This window comes from Rutidosis leptorrhynchoides, chromosome 9, assembly GCF_046630445.1.
Source record: "Rutidosis leptorrhynchoides isolate AG116_Rl617_1_P2 chromosome 9, CSIRO_AGI_Rlap_v1, whole genome shotgun sequence".
In the NCBI taxonomy this organism is placed as follows: domain Eukaryota; kingdom Viridiplantae; phylum Streptophyta; class Magnoliopsida; order Asterales; family Asteraceae; genus Rutidosis; species Rutidosis leptorrhynchoides.
In genome coordinates this window covers 232,874,986-232,892,500 of record NC_092341.1, presented here as the reverse complement: position 1 = coordinate 232,892,500, position 17,515 = coordinate 232,874,986, and the positions used below count along the sequence as shown (strand labels likewise).

General features: G+C 32.9%; 1 pseudogene; it reads left to right on the top strand.

The window, feature by feature from the left end:
• LOC139866298 (glutaredoxin-like) overlaps positions 1–2,555 on the top strand; it is a 2,805-nt pseudogene extending 250 nt beyond the window's left edge.
• Positions 2,556–17,515: the final 14,960 nt, after the last annotated feature.

Below are 17,515 nucleotides of genomic sequence, written 5' to 3'. Positions count from 1 at the left end.
TCTACTTCTAATTATGCATATTTGTTATGAATTTGATAAATTTTAATTTTAATTCTAATTATATTATTTGTTATTATTCTGATGATCTTGTGGTATTTGTAGCAAATCGTATTGTCCGTACTGCGTGAACGTTAAAAAGTTGTTAACCAGAAGTTGGATCTTCCTTCAAAGCTATTGAACTTGACCTTGAAAGTTAAAAGTGAGTATATTCCCTCTCTTTAACACACTTTCACACACTTTTTCAATCCATTATACATAATGTATGTTGTATTTGCTAGTTTACAAAACCTTACTGTAACATTTTCAGTCAAGTTTGATTAGACTTGTTAGCTGATTAATTTCGTTTAAACCTGTTAATTTTCTTCCAAATATTTAGGAAAGTAAAGATGATTATACATAGAATAGAATACCAACTTTGTAATTTGTCCCTTATGCAGCAACCTTTGATTCTATGTTCAATTGGGGTATCAAAAATTGTTTTTAGTAAACATTTTGGGGATTAGGTAATTTCTTGATCTGTTAAGCAGGTCATAATGTTGACTTGATGATTACGTTGGTTTTTAATTGAATAAATTTTAAAATTTTACTTTAGTGACTTATCAAAATCCAACATATTTTATGAAAGATTCATTTTAAGTTTCTTTTTTTTTTTTTGGCTAAAAAAGATGAGAACTTTTATAAAACAAGCTTGACCATCGAAAAGATGAGAAAAGCTAATAACACAATAAACGAACAAAGGGCACACCGAGGAAAAGGCTCGAAACTAGAAACCTAAACAACTATAAAACTAGCACACAATATCTAAAATCGATCCCTCACTAAAGTGAAACTACAAAACTACAACAAAATCGAAAACAAACCCGACCACACAAAGCAAACACAACAAACCACCCAACCTAACTTACTACAACATCCAAAAACTACCTAGCTTCCACACCGCACCAATCTACCCTCCACTTTGTCTTTACGAACAACCTTCCCGGTCCGATTCGGAAAGGTATAAGAAAGGATATTTAAAGGATTGTTCGGATTAAGAAAGGCCCTAGGTAGACCATCATCTTCAAGGACCGTTTAATAGACCAGACACACCAACACCAGTCTGCACACTACTCGGCTCATTAAACACCACAGCTGCAGCAGCCTGCATACATACAGACCGGCCTGACCAGCCTGCACCAGTCTGCGAACAATTAGGCCCAGCTAAACCAGCAGCAGCAGTCGACCCTACTTCGATTCCCATACGACCAGTGCCAACTCCATCTCCATTCAGCATCTCAGAATCAAATTAACCAATCATCATTAAGTAATCATCCATACAGACAAGTTTAAGTGCTAAACGAGTTTCCAGTTACAGAATGCCCAAATGGAATATTAAAATTGACTTTAAATGATTTAGTGGAACATAAGATTGTAGGTTGCCCCTAGAGAGACAAGTAGAAAGTAGTCTTTCTATGCCAAAAATCCTATAATTTTTTTTTTTAAACTTGCCTAGCTAGATGGAAGTATCCCAGTATTCAATCTCCCGCCTGAGCTAGTAGGAATGGGAATCTAAGTTATTAGAAAGTTTTTTTAGTAATGGTGGATCATTATATGGGGGTCATCACATGAGTTTGATATCTGAAGGTGATGGAAGTGAGATGCAAGCAGCATTGCACGAGTGGACTTGTCAACGAACTATACCAAATGTCTTCATCGGCGGTAAGCACATTGGTGGCTGTGACAGTAAGGCCACCTTTATTCTCTACATTATCCTCCGTGTTTTACCTGTTTTTGGTTTTAATTCTGACAGACAGACTACTGAATGTTACGTAATTTTCCACAACAATGGTGCTTTAGGTACCCTTAATATGCACCAACTTGGGAAGCTTGTTCCTCTGCTTACTGAAGCTAAAGCAATTGCTACTAAATCTACCTAAACGAACTATTTTCTTAAATACTACTCCATTATCAATTTTGTGCCTTTAAATAAATAGTATTAAGAACTTGGTGAACATATATGACTTTAGATTGGCTCATGAACTTTTGTGATTTGTGTTACCAATTGCAATAATTGCATTTTACTAATCAATATCTGTTTCGAGATATATGTGTATCTATCTCTGTTTTGCTTGCAGTATTTGTAGATCTTGGAGCTTTTTATTTATTACAGTACTTATTAGTAAAGAAGTCTCTGGGGATGCCGCCAGTTTTCATTTCGCACAAGTCCCTGGCAGAGGAAAGGTGCACACAAAATTGGATTCTTTCAAAATAACAAGTAATTTAACGACTACACACCGACGTTTTGGTTTAAGTTGAGTCGCAGACTTAGTAAAAGAAGAACTTAGCTACAACACACTGCCATTTCGGTTCATTTTGAGTGGCAGCCTTGAAAAGCTGATCAGCGATATGTAGTCTGGATGTAGGGGCAAGTTCTTCAACCATCTGCAAGTGATACAAAGATGAATTGGTGAATGAAATGATTATTATGAGCATTTAGGACAACGGTTTGTTTGGCTTACTTACGTTCGACAAAGTAACCCATCGTTCAAATGTCTTGAGAGCCTTGCCTAATTGGTGCGTTTTGTAGTGACCCGAACTTTTCCATGATTATATACTAAATGAAAACTATATTTGCATGATTAAATGTTTCCAACATGTTAAGCAATCAAACTTGTTAAGACTTGATTAATTTAAATAGGTTTCATATAGACAATTGACCACCCAAGTTGACCGGTGATTCACGAACGTTAAAACTTGTAAAAACTATATGATAACATATATATGATTATATATATAGTTAACATGATATTATGATAAGTAAGTATCTCATTGGGTATTTTAACAATGAGTTATATACATAAAATTGAGTTTACTGAATTAAGAAACTCGAAACGATATATATAACGATTATCGTTATAACAACGTCTTACTAAATACATATGAATCATATTAAGATATTGATACACTATATTTAATCATGATAAATGATAAGTAAACATGTCATTAAGTGTATTAACAATGAAATACATATGTAAAAACAAGACTACTAACTTAATGATTTCGAAACGAGACATTTATGTAACGATTATCGTTGTAACAACATTTAACTGTATATATATCATACTAAGATATATTAATATATCATAATATCATGATAATGTAATAATTTAAAATCTCTTTAGATATAATAAACAATGGGTTAACAACATTTAACAAGATCGTTAACCTAAAGGTTTCAAAACAACATTTACATCTAACGACTAACGATGACTTAACGACTCAGTTAAAATGTATATACATGTAGTGTTTTAATATGTATTCATACACTTTTGAAAGACTTTAAGACACTTATCAAAATACTTCTACTTAACAAAAATGCTTACAATTACATCCTCGTTCAGTTTCATCAACAATTCTACTCGTATGCACCCGTATTCGTACTCGTACAATACACAGCTTTTAGACGTATGTACTATTGGTATATACACTCCAATGATCAGCTCTTAGCAGCACATGTGAGTCACCTAACACATGTGGGAACTGTAACATCCCGCGTTTTTCCGTTAAATTTATTTTAACACCGTCTTTTTTTTTTAAATAATATCTTTCGTCATTTAATTTGGCATCTTTCGTTAACTAACGTTCATAATATCCTCGTTATTTAATTATAACGTCACCCGTTTACTCGAGCGTTTTAAATATTCGTTTGGTTATTTCCCGCACCCGCTTTGAAACTAGAGGGACCAAACTTGCAAAGAGGCCAAAGATTTGACTAGGTCAACTAGTCAAACCTTCAACCTCCTCCTCTCATTCATCTCTCTCTTTCTCCTTTTGATACTTCCAAATCCTCTCAACTTTCTAACATAAATTCATCATCTAAATCCGGATTAGGGAGCTAGCAACCAAATAAATTACATATTCTTGATCCTCTCATCATCCTCTTCGATTTGATGCTAACTACTTCGATTTTGGGTAACATTTCTAAAACACTAGATTTCTTTAAATTTGTGTTCTTGACTTAAAAGTGTGTTAATTAGTGTCTATGGCTCATTGTGATGTCGTGTATGTAATTTGTATGCTCGATTTGTTGTTTTTGGTGTAACTAGCTTGAATATGAAAATTGCTTGCTTAATCTTTGATTTTGGATGATTAAAAGTTGTTTAATTGTTAAAGTTCATGTATTAAATGTGTTAGTAGCATCATTAGCTTCAAATTGATGTGTAGGTTGATTAAGAAAACTTCAAAAACATGATTATTGATTTTGAGATGTTTGACTAGGGTTTGATAGTTCTTGACATGAATTTTTGGATGCTTGAATGTCATGGAATGTTAATTGTTAGTGTTTAGTAGTAATGTATGCTTCATTACCTTCAAAACGGCATATCATATGTGTGAATTGGTTTCCCGAAACTAAAAATGCAATTGATGAACTTGAAACTTTGAAAATGGACTTTTATTGTTCGCTTGATGAGTTTTCGGCTATTGTAAATGATGTTATTGTTGGACCATAAGTGCTTAGTTGTATTCCTCGTCAAAATACCTTTCCAACGATATATGATAGGCATTATAAGTGTTTGCGGGTCAAGAGTTGGGTTGGAAAAGGTTTTGGTTCGTGCATACTTTGAAAAACTGACCAGAATTCTCTGCCCAGATGGTGGCGCGGCGCGCCCCATCCCCGCGCGGCGCGCGGATTGGCCTGGTCAGATTCTGACCTCTTTGTCCCATTTCACGTGAAATGTTTGACTAGCTACCGACCTCCGATTCACATGAAACTTGTTCTAATATACTTGTATATGAATAATTAGCATAGAAAAATAGTCCGGGACCCGACCCGAACATGTTGACTTTTTCGTTGACTTTGACCCGACCAAGTTTGACTTTTTGTCAAACTTAACCAATTAATTATGCAATCTTTCTAACATGATTCCATACTTGTATCTTGCATGAAACTTGACAATTTTCTTCACATGCTACATAATCGAGTCGTGTCGAGCCATAGGACTAATTGAACAACTTTGACCCTTCGTGACTATCGTTATTGATACAACCTACTTGTTTAGGTCGAGATTAGCTTTGTCTTTGCACGCGTTTACTCGTTGAAGTACTTTATTGACTCTTGCGCTCAAGGTGAGATCATAGTCCCACTTTTACTCTTTTTGAACTTATATTTGGGATGAGAAAACATAAACGATTCTTTTGAATTAAGTGAACACAAGAACGGGAAAACAAACATTCTACATACGAGTTTAGAACAAAAATCCTCAATTCGATTATCATTAGTTACACTTGACGGGTGTAAGCGAGAACTTATGTTATATGGCCATATGGGTTGACAACCCTCATCTTTGACGGTTCGCTACTGTCTACGGATGAAATATATTTTCGAGAATCAGTGTTTGTTCTAGCACTATGGATGGGGTATACAATGGATGGAATGTTAAGCTTTGATAATTGGGTGCTCGTGAATATTAACTTTTAGAATGTATTACTATTATTTCAACTTTGCAAACCTTGTGGTTCGACTTACTTACTTTCACTCACTTACTTACTTAAACCTATGATTTCACCAACGTTTTCGTTGACAGATTTCTATGTTTTTCTCAGGTCTTGCACGATATGTGATACATGCTTCCGCTCATTATTTGATACTTACATTGGATGTCGAGTATACATGCATTTCATGGAGCGTCTTATGACTTTACTTTAAACCGTGTCGCCTAGATTTCATTTGTACTTATAACCTTGTAACTTAACTTTTGGTTGAACAATTCTTTTAAACTTTGGAAACAATCTTTATGTTGAAATGAAGGCGACATATTTTGGTCAAACGTTGTCATAAAGACTTATGACCAGGTAATGGGACCCATGTAGATGACGCCGTCACTTGACGATTTGTCGGGGTCGTTACAGGAACCATCATTTGGCAACTAGCATGAAATATCTCATAAAATTACAAAAATATTAGTAATCATTCATGACTTATTTACATGTAAACAAAATTACACATCCTTTATATCTAATCCATATACCAACGACCAAAAACACCTACAAAAACTTTAATTCTTCAATTTTCTTCATCTAATTGATCTCTCTCAAGTTCTATCTTCAAGTTCTAAGTGTTCTTCATAAATTCTATAAGTTCTAGTTTCATAAAATCAAGAATACTTCCAAGTTTGCTAGCTTACTTCCAATCTTGTAAAGTGATCATCCAACCTCAAGAAATCTTTCTTATTTACAGTAAGATATCTTTCTAATACAAGGTAATACTCATATTCAAACTTTGGTTCAATTTCTATAACTATAACAATCTTATTTTGAGTGATGATCTTACTTGAACTTGTTTTCGTGTCATGATTCTGCTTTAAGAACTTTCAAGCCATCCAAGGATCTTTTGAAGCTAGATCCATTTGTCTCTTTTCCAGTAGGTTTATCCACAAAACTTGAGGTAGTAATGATGTTCATAAAATCATTCGATTCATACATATAAAGCTATCTTATTCGAAGGTTTAAACTTGAAAAAACTAGAACATAATTTAGTTAATTCTAAATTTGTTCGAAAACAAAAGTTAATCCTTCTAACTTGACTTTTAAAATCAACTAAACACATGTTCTATATCTATATGATATGCTAACTTAATGATTTAAAACCTGAAAACATGAAAAACACCGTAAAATCGGACATACGCCGTCGTAGTAACACCGCGGGCTGTTTTGGGTTTGATAATTAAAAACTATGATAAACTTTGATTTAAAAGTTGTTCTTCTGGGAAAATGATTTTCTTATAAACATGAAACTATATCCAAAAATCATGGTTAAACTCAAAGTGGAAGTATGTTTTTCAAAATGGTCATCAAGACGTCGTTCTTTCGACTGAAATGACTACCTCTTACAAAAACGACTTGTAACTTATATTTCCGAATATAAACCTATACTTTTTCTGTTTAGATTCATAAAATAGAGTTCAATATGAAACAATAGCAATTTGATTCACTCAAAACGGATTTAAAACGAAGAAGTTATGGGTAAAACAAGATTGGATATTTTTTTATTGTTGTAGCTACGGGAAATATTGTAACAATTCTATACAAATTATATCCTAGCTAACTTATATTGTATTATACATGTATTCTAATATATTATGTAATCTTGGGATACCATAGACACGTATGCAAATGTTTTGACATATCATATCGACCCATGTATATATATTATTTGGAACAACCATAGACACTCTATATGCAGTAATGTTGGAGTTAGCTATACGAGGTTGAGGTTGATTCCAAAAATATATATACTTTGAGTTGTGATCTAGCCTGAGACATGTATACACTGGGTCGTGGATTGATTCAAGATAATATATATCGATTTATTTCTGTACATCTAATTGTGGACAACTAGTTGTAGGTTACTAACGAGGACAGCTGACTTAATAAACTTAAAACATTAAAACGTATTAAAAATGTTGTAAATATATTTTGAACATACTTTGATATATATGTACATATTTGTTATAGGTTCGTGAATCGACCAGTGGCCAAGTCTTACTTCCCGACGAAGTAAAAATCTGTGAAAGTGAGTTTCATTTGCCTTTTTACCCTTTATATTTTTGAGCTGAGAATACATGCGCAATTTTTATAAATGTTTTACGAAATAGACACAAGTAATCGAAACTACATTATATGGTTGAATAATCGAAGCCGAATATGCCCCTTTTACTTGGTAACCTAAGAATTAGTAAACCAGTCTACTAATTGACGCGAATCCTAAAGATAGATCTATTGGGCCTAACGAACCCCATCCAAAGTACCGGATGCTTTAGTACTTCGAATTCGTTTTTATCATGTTCGAAGGATTTTCCGGAATGATAGGGGATATTCTTATATGCATCTTGTTAATGTCGGTTACCAGGTGTTCACCATATGAATGAATTTTATCTCTATGTATGGGATGTATATTGAAATATGAAATCTTGTGGTCTATTATTATGATGTGATAATATATAGGTTAAACCTATAACTCACCAACATTTTTGTTGACGTTTTAAGCATGTTTATTCTCAGGTGATTATTAAGAGCTTCCGCTGTTGCATACTAATATAAGGACAAGATTTGGAGTCCATGCTTGTATGATATTATGTAAAAACTGCATTCAAGAAACTTATTTTTGATGTAATCTATTCTTATTGTAAACCATTATGTAATGGTCGTGTGTAAACGGTATATTTTAGATTATCATTATTTGATAATCTACGTAATGCTTTTTAAATCTTTATAGATAAAATAAGGGTTATGGTTGTTTTAAAAATGAATGCAGTCTTTGAAAAACGTCTCATATAGAGGTCAAAACCTCGCTGCGAAATCAACTAATATGGAACATTTATAATCAATATGAACGGGACATTTCACGTTTCACGGGCAAGGGCCACTGCTTCAGCATTTACGACCACCTGATTCATATGTTTTAATAGCAGTATTTAGAGCACCTGATTCGTTTAGTCCCATGAGAATACCTATTAATGCGTATGCTACGGCTCCTCGACAGTACACATTTTAGTACACCTGCAAATGTTTACTTCCATACAGTTAGGAGCTGAGTTCAGTCATAGCCTGATTACAAAAATGTACTGTAACAAAAAAGAGTGCTTATATTGTAGGACCTACTAAAAAAGAGTTCTTACTAGGGTCGAAATGGAACTTGTTGATCTTTTCTAGTGTGATGTTGAATGCTATTCCAGGACCTATGTTATTTGCGACCGATCACCAAGTCATCTAAAGATGCAAGTATGATATATTATTAGTACTAGTTTAATACTCGCGAATTCGCGGATTTACAAATGAAAATTTGTTGTAGACAGTAGACGAGTAATACAATTGAAGAACAATGTGTATCGTTTATTTAATTTACGCAGTTAATGTTAAATTGATGATGAATCAAAATCGTCTCACATATTTCTTGTAGTGTTCCGGTTAATCTTTTCATTTCTCTTGTTTCTTGCAAGAAATTGCACATTAGTTGCACAAACCATGTTAGAATTTATTCTCAACAAACTCAATATTTTTCAAGCATTGCAACTCCCTACATATTTAAAGCCTCTACATATGTAATTATGTAAATCATCACATGCATTTTATATTCCCTTTTCACTCAAAACTACTCCAGAGAGACATCATGAGTCAAATCGACACATATAAGAGGTAGTATTGTTATTCTACTAAAAAAAGCTCGTTAAAAGGGATCACTGTAAATTTATTAGAGTTTGTTTTACGAGTTAAATAACCATATAAATAACTAAAATTAAGAAATTAACCTTATATGTCAAAACCAAATAACCCTCGATGACTTTCTATAATTAGTTTCACATTGTTAATTTCTTTACGCACTCTTTGTTTTTTATTTTTATTAAGTTCCGTTGTCTGAATTAACTTATGATGTGTGTAACGAATAGGTGATAGAATAAATAGTTATTGTTTGTTTTATATGCTAAATAATTTAAATTACAAATTTAACTCCGTACATACGAAAATTTTAAGCAATTATGTTAGCAGTTTTGAAAGATTATAGGTGAATATGAAGAAGAAAAAAAAAGGTGAATATGAAAATTCAAATGGACTTGATGTATAAAATTAGATAAGTTGTATGGTGTTTGTTAAGTTCTGAACAAACGGCTACTTAAGTCAAAACAAACATGGTAGTGTGTATAATTTTTTAATGTTTATGATTTATATTCACATTCGAATATTTTCATTAATGTTAACCGTTACACCATATATACCTACTTACTTTTTTGTAGGACTTTCATTTAATCTTTCATTTAATAAGGGTGCTCTCAATGGTGAAGTTCCTCTCACCCTAGGACTAACCGCCACATCGCCACATCAGCACTTCTTTCTCATGACTAACTCATGACTAAACACTACTAACAATGACATACTTCCTCAAATAAATTGGAACCCACTATATGTGATGACCCGGAAATTTCTGACCAAATTTAAACTTAATCTTTGTATGATTAACATTTCCGACACGATAAGCAAAGTCTGTAAAACTGAATCTCAAAATTTTTGAACTACTTTCATATATTCAAATACCTTTCGGTTATTCTTGACGATTCGCGAACAATTATATGTATATAGATACATATATATATACTATAACTTGAAAACGTAACAATGTATTAATTGTTTGATACCGTACATTAAACTTATTGGTTTAAATATTTATTTGAATATATATGATAAGTTGGAATATTAATTATATGAATAACTTGCGACGTATATTTAAAACGTGTTTATAAATGTTGAAAATATATATTAACTTGGTCATAAAACGATTTGTTATTATATATATATTAACAAATAGCGAGACGATGATTTAAAAAAGTAAATGACCAAAATACTCTAAAGTTTAAGATGTACTTTGAGTGGTATAGTTTAGTGATAATTTAAGGCTATATTTTGACAAAGGTACGTGACACGAAACGTAAAATGCAAGTTTTCTCAGCGTACGAAAGAACATTTGAAAAATCGGAACCGGGACATAAGTCGAGTGATGACGTACGACTTATCAGAACAAAAATTACAAGTCAACTATGCATGTGAATTTAATATAATATATAATTAATTATATAAATTAAATATATTATATATATATATATAATATAAAATTATGTCGACAAACAAGAAGTTAAAAATTTGTGAGCTGTCCCAAGGTGCCATGCGATCGCATGGCTTTGAAGCACAAATCCCACGCGATCGCATGGGGTACTTTTTCAGAAAAGGTTCTATAAATTGCTCAGTTTTCACACTTCTTTCTCTAATATTACTCCGTATTTATTTTATTTTTTATTATTATTATTATTATTATTATTATTATTATTATTATTATTATTATTATTATTATTATTATTATTAAGATTAATATTATTATTAATCTTATTATTATTAATATTATTAATTAGTATTATACATAAAATACTACGACGAGGTTATGAGCGTGTCACTTTCAAAATGGTTTTCAAGCGGGATAGAGCTAAGGAAATTATGAGTTATTGCCAAGGAGGTTATGGGTAATGTTCGGGGGTATATTTGTGAATCAAACCTAGTGTTTATCATCTCCATTACGTCTACGTACTTTCCTACAATATTAAATCTCAATACTGATACGTAAGCACTCATATCTTATCTTTTATATATTAATTATGTATCCATGTCTAGTGCTCGAGTATATATATTTATATATGCTTGTATGCTAAATTTCGTCGTTAAACAGTTTATAATGAATCACTAATTAAATACATATATTACTGGTAAAATGTATATGATATACATGTTTTTGGAAAGCTGGCGAAAAATCAATAACTTTTCATTTAGATATCGAATAGTTTCGATGAACGGATTAAAAGATATGATCAACTGAATTATGATTGACGTTAATTGAAATTGCTTTTGAATCTGCAATTAAGATTTAAACAACTTGTTTACGAGATTGATAAACTGAACTTTTAAATATTACCAACTGAGTAAATGAATCCGTATATAAGGTACGTCTCGTTTGTTGAACTATTGTCAAAATTGACTTTTTGAAACAACATTGGATAACTTTTGTATGTCGATATCGAGCATTAGGATTGTGATACACTATGACCTGACCTAGCTTGATAGACATTTATTGACCAACATATGTTCTCTAGGTTGAGATCTACGATTATTTGATATTCCGAGTTTGAGTCACATTACGATGAACAACTTTATGTGCTGCTAAGGTGAGTTTCATTGCTCCCTTTTTAATTGCTTTTGCAATATATTTTTGGGCTGAGAATACATGCAATTTATTTTAAACGCAATGGATACAAGTACATACTTAATTCTACACTGAGTTTAAACCGAAAATCCCTTAGCTTTGGTAACTAGTAACTGCCAGTACATAGGATGTGGACTGGTGGGCGCGAATAACAGTATATGGATCCATAGGGCTTGACATCCCCGTCCGAGCTAGACCGCTAGCCTTTTAACGGACGTGTGTTATTTGAGTTTAGGACACGTTGGTTTGCGTGTATTAAAACGAATGGGGTATTTATCATTATAACGTTAAAGCTTAGTTACCAGGGTGCTCTGTTACGTAGAATCTATTGACAAACTTTTGATAAACATTTCTGGATGAACAACTGAAATCTTGTGATCCACTTTTATATACAGATTATGCGAAACACTAAAACTATGAACTCACCAACCTTTGTGTTGACACTTGTTAGCATGTTTATTCTCAGGTTTCCTAGAAGTCTTTCGCTGTTTGCTTATATGTTAGACAAGCTATGTGCATGGAGTCGTACATGGCATATTTTTCAAGGAAACGTTGCATTCACCAAATCATCACCATGTATCTTCTTTGACTGCATTGTCAACGGAAGTACTATTGTAAACTATTATTTACAGTGATTGTCTATATGTAGAAATCATCAGATGTCGAAAACCTTTGATTTAAATATTCATTTATGGTGTGCCTTTTTAAAAGAATGCAATGTTTACAAAACGTATCATATAGAGGTCAAATACCTCGCAATGAAATCGATGAATGACGTGTTCGTCCATATGGATTTGGAGCGATCGTCACAGTTGGTATCAGAGCGTTGGTCCTAGCGAACCAGGTCTTGCATGAGTGTGTCTAACTGATAGTTGTTAAGATGCATTAGTAAGTATGGACTTCGATCGTGTCTGCATGTTAAAAGTTTTGCTTATCATTTCTTGTCGGAAATTACATGCTTATCATTCTTAAGTCTAGATACGTTTTACTGCATTGATTGCATGAATAGTGTATAGACAAAATTCATATCTTAGCGTATCTGTTACTGTAAACTTTTCCTGACATCTTCCAAAAATTTCTCCGTGATTTATAGAATTTGGTATTATATATACATATGTAAATTATGTATTGAAGAATACCAAACTAAATTCTATAATCTAATTCATATCAAAAATCATCTCCCTAGTTATACAAGATGGATCCCGTATCTAGTTCAAATTCCTTAAACTCTTACAGCTATTCCGATATGGATATTCACCTGAATTCCGAAGACAGTGTAACCGGAATGGATCAACCAATTAGCCATCATCTATTCTGGATGAATTGGGGATGGGTTCGTAATCTACTTAATCATTGGAGACAAGAAGAAGGCGATTCCTTCCATCCACCACATTCACCTCTTGGTGAAGAACCTGAAGCACTTACCGGCGAACCCGTTCGTAACACCATTTTTACCCTCATTTCCAGAACAGCTCGCAACGACTACGTAATATCCAATATTCTAAATCTTATTCATCCGCTTGTCCGAACCACCAATCATCCCAGTATAATAGAAGAAGTCAACGAGCTTCGTGCTCGGGTAGTGGCTTTGGAGAATATGGTGCAAGAATTACAAACACCAGCAGCAGCACCAGCAGCATAACCAGTACCACCATCATCAACACCAACAGTATCATTACCACCACCAATAACAACATCCCCATCACACGCCTCAACATCACAATCTGTACCTCGGATATCAACATCATACTCACCATAGATACCAAGGGGTACCAACAACAATAAATAATGAAGTATTGATTTCATTAGTGAAATACTCCGCGAAGATTATGTAATCTCTAATGTTTTAGAGATTAATCATTTCTATGTCAAGCCGAAAATCAAATGAGCTTAATATGATATTAACTCATTAAAGTTGTATTACATCTGAAGAAAATATACATACATATATTTTCATAAAGACGAGAATAAAAATTCTTTTATACAAAGTATTAATTGTGAAATCTTTAACGGGTAGGTAATACCCGGAAAATATTTAAGTTCGCAATTAATATGTTACACTGTACATTCTTCAACTTTGATTCAAAAATCATTAACTATACTCACTATCTTCACAGTGATACACAGTTATTTCATACAAATTCAATTACATATTCTGATATTGACGGATCAGAATCCAAGTCATAACTCTGAACCGGTGATGTCATTCTTAGATCTTAACATCTTTCAAAACTATACTTTGACTTCAAAACCGTGCAAGATCCTTTAGCGTTGTTTTTACCGAAAATAATCTTGCAATCTTTTTTCAAAGTATTCAGTTTTACTATACTTCTAACCAGTCAACCTCGACTTTTCAGATTAGCCTTATTATAACCTTGACATATACGTTTTTGTTACTGGGGAACCTTTCATGTTCCACCACATTAGCAGTAAATTTACCAACAACTTCATTTATCCTTGATCTTTCGAAAAATCCTTATACTCATTGAAACCCTATCATGTACTCATCCACATCTTGTAACGATAATTGCCATACCAACTTCCGGGAATTAGCAATCAGTATTTCGAATTTCGCAGCAATTCTACGCCAACAGTTATATATAAACATATAATGTCTATCTCCTAGACTTACAGACTTCGAATGTGAAGTTTCTGAAAAACACCCTAAACTATGAACTAGTTCTCTGAAATTGGAACAATGCTGATGAAGCAGCAAAAAAACTGTAAACTACCTTAACAGTCAAAAGTTTGATGATAAAGAATGGTAAGGTGGTAAAGCTGAGAAAAAGAGAAGATTTGGAACTGGAAAACGGACTGAACAGACCATGAAGGAGGCTGTGGACAAATCACAAGGACGAAATCTACCTTCAAAGGATCCAAATGATTCAGTGTCTGCTAAAATCATTAGCAAACACCTTACTCCTCATTCTAAACCTTCACAGACAGATTTTCCGCATCATCCTCTGATATTAGAAATTCTAAGATATCATCGTATCTTTCATTATAAATATCCTCGATATTTCTGGAGATATCTTCATAACTATTCTTATCTGAAATTATTCATCTCTTCGCGCTATCTGTATTACATCATAAAAGAAACTATTTTAGTTTCTAAATTCTGAAACCTTCAAGTTTAAAATATGAATGTTTTGAAGTAGTGTTGGGAACTGAAGCATGAATTAGTATAATATAATGACACTTGATCAACGTGATTATATTACAGTAAGTCATGCTGAGTTTCTAATGGAACGTGATAAAGGTTCACAGATCCCACCCTCATCATGAACCATGTTACATAACTCTTTCATTCTATATAATCTCTAAATATATCAAGAAAATATATTTCTTGATGATTCGGTCTTTTCCGGATATTCTGGTAATTTGATAAATCAAGATCGTGCCATTACAATTCCCTTCTTAGAACATTAACTATGTTCATCCAAAACTCCATACCTATGAATTCTGGACCATTATTCGCTTGACTTGAAGTCAGGAAGGAAAAATAAAAGCATGAAGCTTCGAAATATAATGGAGAATAAAAAGCCCGATAAAAACCCCAAAATTACAAACCGTGTATATCAATGCGTATAGCAATATAAAGACACTGGAGTATGAAAAACACTATACCCCCAAGGTAATAGTAGAAGAAAATAACCTCCTCTGGTGGCAGATGAAAAAGAAGAATGAAGGATACGATAGCCAAGAAAATATCAAGAATCAAAACTGGATTAAGCATTTTCAAAATCTATTAGGAAGTATGAAATAAGGAAGAAGTTTATAGGAGTGGTGAAAATAAATGAAACGGAAGAGGTCAATTTATAGTAAAATATCAGACATAGCAATCGAGGCAGATTACGCATTTAATTAAAGAAGATCTTAATCTCCTTAATTTCCGAAGAATCAAATCTTATTTAGATTATGAAGATTTTCTATTCCTTAAATTACGGAAATCAATCGTTAATATGTCAAGAGTTAAGACGAATCTCTATTCTTCATTTCACTCTTTTACGATAACTTCTCTCATACGCTTCGAATAATCGGATTATTTTATCCATATTATTCAACGGTGATAAAACTCTATTTATCAACACATATACGTCATGAAAACATTTTTATTGTTAGTCATGACGACCTCACTCAAATTTCGGGACGAAATTTCTTTAACGGGTAGGTACTGTGATGACCCGGAAATTTCTGACCAAATTTAAACTTAATCTTTGTATGATTAACATTTCCGACACGATAAGCAAAGTCTGTAAAACTGAATCTCAAAATTTTTGAACTACTTTCATATATTCAAATACCTTTCGGTTATTCTTGACGATTCGCGAACAATTATATGTATATAGATAGATATATATATACTATAACTTGAAAACGTAACAATGTATTAATTGTTTGATACCGTACATTAAACTTATTAGTTTAAATATTTATTTGAATATATATGATAAGTTGGAATATTAATTATATGAATAACTTGCGACGTATATTTAAAACGTGTTTATAAATGTTGAAAATATATATTAACTTGGTCATAAAACGATTTGTTATTATATATATATTAACAAATAGCGAGACGATGATTTATAAAAGTAAATGACCAAAATACTCGAAAGTTTAAGATATACTTTGAGTGGTATAGTTTAGGGATAATTTAAGGCTATATTTTGACAAAGGTACGTGACACGAAACGTAAAATGCAAGTTTTCTCAGCGTACGAAAGGACATTTGAAAAACCGGAACTGGGACATAAGTCGAGTGATGACATACGACTTATCAGAACAAAAATTACAAGTCAACTATGCATGTGAATTTAATATAATATATAATTAATTATATAAATTAAATATATTATATATATAATATAAAATTATGTAAGACCCAAATATTTATTGTACATAATGTATTTATGGTGTACGATGCGTGTATGAAGTTTACGTGTTGCTTCCTCGAACGCCGAAGGAAACTGGACGTTGTCTGAAGTGACAAGGTGTGTACGTATCCTTTCAACCCCAAATAAAGTTTGTGTTGATGTTCCAAAGCCTTACCATTGGAAAGGAAATCTTATCACGTTTCCAACGATATTTGATTCATCAAAAACGGAGCTACGGTCAAAAGTTATGGCCAAAACAAGTTTCTGAAAACTGACCTGAAGGTTGGAGCGGCGCTCCACCTTTCAGCGCGGCGCGCCGAACCCGTCTGATGCAATTTTCAGCCTTTTTAAAAGGTCTAAATGAGGGGTACTTTGGTCTTTTCACTTGGGGTCGGTTTGGGGTCATCAAAACTGATCCATTGATCAGTTTGGATCACATCTCACTCATCAAAAACTCCCATCCTCAAACCCTAGAGTGAGATTGAGTTCTTGTGAGAGAGAACTCCATTTGGAGAAGAAGGAGGTTGTTTCGGGTCAAACCTCAAGCATTAAAGTTGTTCTACTCGTCAACGGCATCATTTTGGCAGTATTGGTAAGTTCTAACTCCGAATTTCATTGTTGATTTTGCTATTCAAAGTTAGGGTTTGAACTTGATTTGTTGATAAACCCATTTAGACTCATGAAGTGGGTTTAGTGATGCTAGTAATCGGGTTTATTGTTAGTGTTGGTGGATTTTGGGTTGGCGAACAAATTGGCCTTGATTAGGACTTGTAATTGGGTTTAATCACTAGGTTTAGTGATTATGGAAGTGTTGGAACACTTTTAGGTGTGTTGGTTGACTAATTTTGACTTTGGGTCAA